The 6,867-nt window shown below is 50.8% G+C and overlaps 1 pseudogene; it reads left to right on the forward strand.

Annotated features, from left to right (window-relative positions):
• Nucleotides 1-1,235: 1,235 nt before the first annotated feature.
• LOC107539470 (kelch-like protein 22 pseudogene) lies at nt 1,236-2,780 on the forward strand (annotated as a pseudogene).
• The last annotated feature ends 4,087 nt before the right edge of the window (nt 2,781-6,867 follow it).

Raw genomic sequence — 6,867 nt, forward strand, 5'->3', positions numbered from 1 at the left:
TCCATGGGCAGGGGTCATGCCTATTTTGTTCACTGCTGTATCCCAGCACGTAGCACAATGCCCAACACATGTCACACACCCAGAAATATTTGTTAAATAAATGACTCTAGCTGGGAGGTTTAGGGAGGTTTAAGAAGTATATTTTTGTGGAATGCATTTGAAATAGATGATAATATCATTATTAAACATTATTTGAGATGGTTGCCGAGTGGGATGGGGGTTGGGTCTGGGTGAAAAAGGTGAAGGGACGAAGAAGTACAAACTGGCAGTTACAAAATAATCACAGGATGCAAAGTACAGCATTGGGAATATAGTCAATAATATTGTAATAATTATGTATGGTGCCAGGTGGGTACTAGACTTATCAGGGGACCACTTTGAGAGTATATAAATGTCTAACCACTAGGTTGTACACCTGAAACGAATATAATATTGAATGTTAACTGTAAATAAAAATGAATAAATAAAATATCTTTTAAAAACATTATTTGAGAGCAGTTTTGTGATTTGCTCTCATGGGTATGTATTTCTGATAACAGCTTATTACATACATAATTCTGTGTTTTGAAAGCGTAGTCTATGACCAACTGTAACAGAATCATTGTGGCTTCCTGGTCCCCTCCTGGACCTCCGGAGTCAGAAGCAGGCCCACCCAGAGTTCCCAGAGTTTGAGAACTGCTGACCTAATGGGCCTGGTTTCTAAACAGTTTAAGTTCTCTTTAGATAATTCTGGTATGTCATCCAGGATTTATGTAAGCTCTCTGTTTCTAGTTCCACAAAATCATTAATAAACTTTGTCCTGGCAGAGCTTCATAAATACCTGGAAAATCTTTTTTAAAGTAACTTTTATTTTGGAGAAAGGGAGAGAGGAAGAGCGAATGAATGTGTCAGTGAGGGGGAAGGAGGGAACAGGAGAGGAGAGAATGAATGAGTGAGTGAGAAAAGGGAGGGAGAGCGAGGGAGGGAGGGAGAGCGAGGGAGGGAGGGAGGGAGGGAGGGAATGGATGGGGAGGGAATAAGTGGGAAAGGAGGGAGAGAATGAGGGAGGCAGGGAACCAGGGGGGGAAGGAGGGAAGGGGGGAACAAGGGAGCAACAGGGAAGGAAGGAGGAAATGGACTTCCAGGGCGGGACCCTGGCCTAAAGCCATTCCTTCTCTTATTCACTCATTCAGCCCGTGTGCCTGGAGCTGTGCCAGCTGACGCCCAAGGTGATGAGGTCTGGTGTGGTGGTCACAATGGCAAAGGAGCAGGAGTTCACCCAGCCGTGCAAGGTGTTGGCACACCCCTCACACCCACACTGTGTCAACAACACCCAAGTGCACAGTGTTCCCAGGCTCCGCTCCAGGCCTACTTGGCTCTTGGGGACAGGGGCATTCTCTTTGTAGTCCTGGTGGGGAAGGGGTAACACACCAGGAGCTGGTGGCAGGGTCCTCTGGCCGGGTCCTCTGATTACTTCAGAGGAGCATTTGCTGGGGGACTGAAGGGAATGGAGCAGGAAGAGGTCCTAATCCACAGGTATCCTATAATGCCATGTGCCAAATCCTGCATTTCACACACTTGGAGCTGGAGCTCAGCCTGGGCAATGTCCAGAAGATGCTGGTGGCTGGCTGCCAGCTTCAGATCCCAGGAATCACCCATTTCTGCTGTGATCTCCTCACGTCCTTGGCAGACCAGGAGAACAACTTTGATGCTACCGGCTGGCAGAGCTATTTGACTTGAGCCATCTGACCTAGCAGCTGGGCACCTACATCCTCAAAAACTGTGGCCTTCTCTGGAACTGACAAGTACAACCAGGTTCCCCTGAAGAAGATCTGCGCCCTCCTCAGCAGCAACCCCCTGGAGGGCTCCTGCGAGACCAAGGAGTACGGGCGCCCTGCTCTCCAGGGCACCGGGAGCAGGAGCAGGAGCAGGAGCAGGAGCAGGAGCAGGAGCAGGAGCAGGAGCAGGAGCAGGAGCAGGAGCAGGGGCGGGCCGACCAGATCTCACCGCACGAGCCACCCAAGTCCTTAGCTCCCGCGGCTGCACCGCAAGCTGGGCCCCTGCCCACTGACGACACAGTGGCCAGTGCTCTCACGCACCGCCAGAACCAGACCCCGCAGCCCAGCCTGCAGAGCCCACAGACGGAGCTGCGGGCGGGCTTCCAGCGCGTCGGGGGCCGGGGAGCGGTCTCCCCACACCACCCAGGGCCTGGACCCCTGCTGGGAGAGTGGGAGCGCTTCACCGCCTCCCGGGCCCCGCGCACGTCCACCCAGGCATCGCGGTGCTGCGCAACTCGGCGTACCTGATCGGAGGGGCCAGCGGTGTCCCGGGATTCCGCGCTGAGTCCCGGTGCTGGAGGGACGACGGCGGCACAGCCCCTGGTTCCGGAGCCGGCCCTGCGGCGGGAGCCACGGACCCGCGTGTGCGTCGTGGGCGGCTACATCCACGCGGTGGCGGCCGTGACCACCACAATGACCCCAACGCTGTGGGGCTCTCCGACCCTGCCACCAGCTCCTGGGCCTGCGTGGGCCGCACAGGGGAGGGTCACCTACAGGGCGCGCCCTGCGGGGACCCGGACAGCGACGCCTGGCACGGCATGGCCACCCTCCTGGGCCAGCCGTGCGTGACGGAGGCTGCAACAGTGACGCTGGCTACAGGAGGCCGTGCGCCAGGCGGCCTGACACAGCCCTGGGTGGGGGTCGTCCTCCCGCCCGCTCCCAGTGGGCCGGCAGCCGGCGCTGCCTCGCTGCACAGCCGGTCCGTGCGCTGGGCGGCCGCGCGGGCCACGTGCGCATCTGTGACGCGGGGCAGGCCTGCGGGGAGCGGCCGGCTGCACAGCTCCCCCTAGGGCCTGGCGGCCGTGTGCTCGCCCTGCCCAGGGCCCTGATCCTGAGCCAGGCCCCCCTGGACTTCCCCCTGCGGTGAGGAGCGTGTCTGACTGGGAGGAGCTCAACAACTCCAGCCAAGACTGGGGCCCTGGGCCCTGGCCCGGGTGGCTCGGTGAGGTTGCGCGTTGTCCGCGTGCACCGAGAAGTCACCGGCTCAATTCCGGGTCAGAGGGCTTGATCCCCAGTAGGGGGCATGCAGGAGGCAACCGATCCGTGTTTCTCTCTCTCTCCCCCTGGGCGTTGAGACCCTTCCTCCCGGCACCCCCTGCTGGCTAGCTCCTGCCACGCCTTCACACCAGCCGGCCTCCAGCTTGCAGCAGGCATGCGGGGCTCTGCAGAACTCGGCTGTGGATCACCAAGCAGGGTAAAGAGCTGGGGAAGGCTCTGGTCCCCCCGGGTTTTCCAGGCCCGCTCCTCAGCTCAGACAGGGTGCGCCTCACCAGCTGTAGTGGGCTCCTTGCTCCCTGGTTCTGGTCCCTGCTGGGCTGAGAAGGTGTCCTTCTCCAAAGGGACGTGGGGACTGGCACCTGGGTGAGGGGGCTGAGGCATATAGAGCCCCTTCCGTGGGCAGGGAGAGGATGGGGTGAGCTCCTGCCCACCCAGCAGCCAGGGGCTCGCACAATTGAGAGCTCCTGAGGGCTGGGGAGGGAGCTGAAATGCATCAGATTGCTTGAGACCAGTTCCAGTGACAAGAAGATCCCCTGCAGCTGGGCTTTTCTCACCGCAGGTGGTTGATAAAGGAAAGAAATCATCTTACCAAAGGTAATAAATAAATAAATAAATAAATAAATAAATAAATAAATAAATAAATAAATAAATAAAGTAGCCAGCATCGCCAATTAACACTGGAAACAAAGACAGTCCTTTTTTTTTTTTTTTTTTAATATATCTTTACTGATTTCAGAGAGAGGAAAGGAGAGGGAGAGAGAGACAGAAACATCAATGATGAGAGAGTCATTGATCGGTTGCCTCCTGCACGCCCCCGACTGGGGATCGAGCCGGCAACCCGGGCATGTGCCCTGACCAGGAATCAAACCCTGATCACCTGGATCCTAGGTCGACGCTCAACCAATGAGCCACGCCCAGCTGGGCATTATTTTTTTCATTATTAACAAAAAGGAGTTCAAGTTTAACATCAGGTAAAGTGGAATTCAAGTCAAAAGGTCTAAGATACACTTGATATTACAAAACATATGACCCACATAGAAGACAGAATCATCATTCCACACCTTCAAAAACGCAACTGTATACACCCAAAGATAAAAACACAAAACTGTTAGAAATACAAGGAAAAGCTGATACCTTCACTGCCTTCTGGGGGCTGCCTTCGTCCCCGACATGGAAATTGTTCATCCTGTGTCTCTGACTTTGTTTATTGTAAAGTACAAATATCTAAGCTACAAGAAGCCCACCTACTATATTTAGAATTATTGATGTCCAATACATGCAAAACTTAGGGAATAGCATCCTTAGAATACTGTCTTAAGACATTTTTGTCATTAAATATATAAAGCTCAAGTTGGAATGAGGCCTTTACCAACTCTCCTGTGCTTTGATGTGATGGACATACACAATGAACCCCAGGAGAATTCTCTTAACAGATTCAAACAAGAAGAGGAAGGAAGGAGGGAAGGAGGAAGGAAGCCAGGAATCGAGAAAAGCAAGAAACCTTCACCAAGTAGTCAGAACTGTGCTAGGTGCTTCCACAAACATTAGTTCTAAATTATGTGTCTGTCAAGTCAGAAATAGTCTCCCTGACACTCATTGTGAGCAGGGCCAGATTTCTTTAAAACCCTAATGCTTTGAACATGAATTAATTTGTCCTCTAAATCCAGGTCTCTCTGACTCAAAGGATGTTAATGCCTAAGGGGGTTAAGAGATCAAGATCTATGTGTACATTTAAATTCCCCATCCTGCCTCGATTTCAAAATAGGTGTCGAAGTATTTAGCCTTTAAATCCACCTAAAGGCAGATGTTTTTCCTTGCTTTTTCTACCTGTGTATGGGACTGAACAGTGTAACAGATACCAAACACCCACTGAATGCCCATGAACAAGCAAGCCATGGTCTCTGGAACCTTCACTGTCCACATTGTTGGTTCATAAACTCTGCACTTGCATAGAGTGAGAATTAGCTAACGGAGCTAAAAGTGTTTGCTCTTTGAAAGAGGTGGACATGACATATCTTCAGATGTTTGAAAGGCAGATGTTGAAGAGAGATTAGCTTTACTCTGTACACCCAGAGGGCAGGGCTGGGAGGTGGAGGTGGAGGTGGCAGGGAAGCCATCTATCAGCTAGAACCCTTCCACATGGGATGGCTGCTTGGTGAGGCCCCGTGCACCCTCCACAGAAGTGTTCGTGCAGAAGCTAGAAGAGCATCTGTCGGGGGCGCCGTGACTGGGATTTCTGCCTAAATTCGAAAAATGAGCTAGACCGGTGGTTCCCAAATACGTGTCCAGATATGACAACATTACTGATATGAGATAAAATGTTAAAAAAAAGAGAGAAAGAGAATGTCATGAATTATTCCTAGAGCTCACTTTATTGAATTTAAAAGGTTGCTCTTAATTCTGAGATAAGACAAAATCAGTGCTTCCTACTTTTTCACTGTTCTGTGAAATAGTGGTGGTAGGAGGTGATGCTGATTGTTGCTTTTGTGGGTTTTTTTACTAAAAGCAAGCATAGCATCCCCATGCTGACTACCTCCAATTTTTCTTCTATGTTAATGGTTCATAGAATTCGGAAGTCAGGGAACCACTGGCCTAGACAAACTCAAAGGTCACCCAGTTGTTCAAGCCAAAACTTTGGGGTAGGGTCATCTCAAAGCCTTGAATCTTCTCCTCTCAACACTCACATCCAACCATTACCATGTTCATATGTCCCTAAAGCTACTTTCTCCCCTAAACAATGACCCTAACCCAGGTCCCATCTGTTTTCTCACCAGGAGCACTGCAACAGGTTCCAACTGGTCCCCCCCAGTTCCACTCTTTGCCCATCACTTCAATTCATTCTCCATTCAGCAACCAGAGCAATTAAAAATGTAATTTAGAAGACTGTGCCAAGCAGCAAGATATTTTTTAAAGGAAGTAGATTCTAATATATCAGAAAGGTTGCCGAAGAGGTGGTGGAGATGAGCTCCAAAATCCAGAGGGAGCTCCAGAGGTGCACGGAGCCAACATTACCCAGGGCCTCAGTTCTCGCTCCTTGTACAAATAGCTAGCTCGTCATTAACAAGGAGCCCTTGCAGCCCCTGCTGCCTTCCCTCAGTGAGCAGGAAGAGGGATGACACTGAGGCCCTATCGGCTTCGCGCTCGGCTGTGACCCAGGGCCTGGGCCAGTGCTCAGCACACTGAAGGCGCTCGGGGAGTATTTATCAGATGAATGAAGGACTGTCATCCAGTTTGTAAGTTTGTTCACCTCAACTCCTCTTGGAGCATCTTCTAAAGCCACCCATTGTGAGCACTCTGTTGGAGAGGGGAGGAGGTGAAGAGTATGCTAAACAGAAATTTTAATATATGCACAATATTCCATCACATGTATTTAATCATTTTCTCACTGGAAATTTAGATTGACTTTATTTTTGCTATAATAAATTATATTCTGATTAAAAAAAAAAAAGGAAATTAGGTCATGACTTCCCCTTAAAGCCCCTCAAATGGCTTCACCTTCCACCTAGAATAAAATCCAATTTCTTTAACCTGAGACGAGACCATACAAGAACTTGTCCTGCCTCCCTCTTCAGCCTCAGTTTTTGTCCATATGGCTTTTCAGTCCTTCGAACAAACCAACCTGCTTCTGCTTTAGGACTTGGCACTTCTTGGTACTTCTGGTTTGAACTCTCCCCCCAGATCTTCCAGGGCTCATTCCTCCTCCTCACCATTCAAGTCTCAAATATCACCTCCCTTAAAGTCTTCCAGGGTCACCTCACCTAGGGCAACCGCCTTTACTACCCCCGTGCCTCTTTATCAATATGCCTGTTTTGTTTTCTCATGACACATGTTT

The sequence above is a fragment of the Miniopterus natalensis genome, chromosome 16 (genome assembly GCF_054644295.1).
Source record: "Miniopterus natalensis isolate mMinNat1 chromosome 16, mMinNat1.hap1, whole genome shotgun sequence".
Taxonomy (NCBI): Eukaryota; Metazoa; Chordata; class Mammalia; order Chiroptera; family Miniopteridae; genus Miniopterus; species Miniopterus natalensis.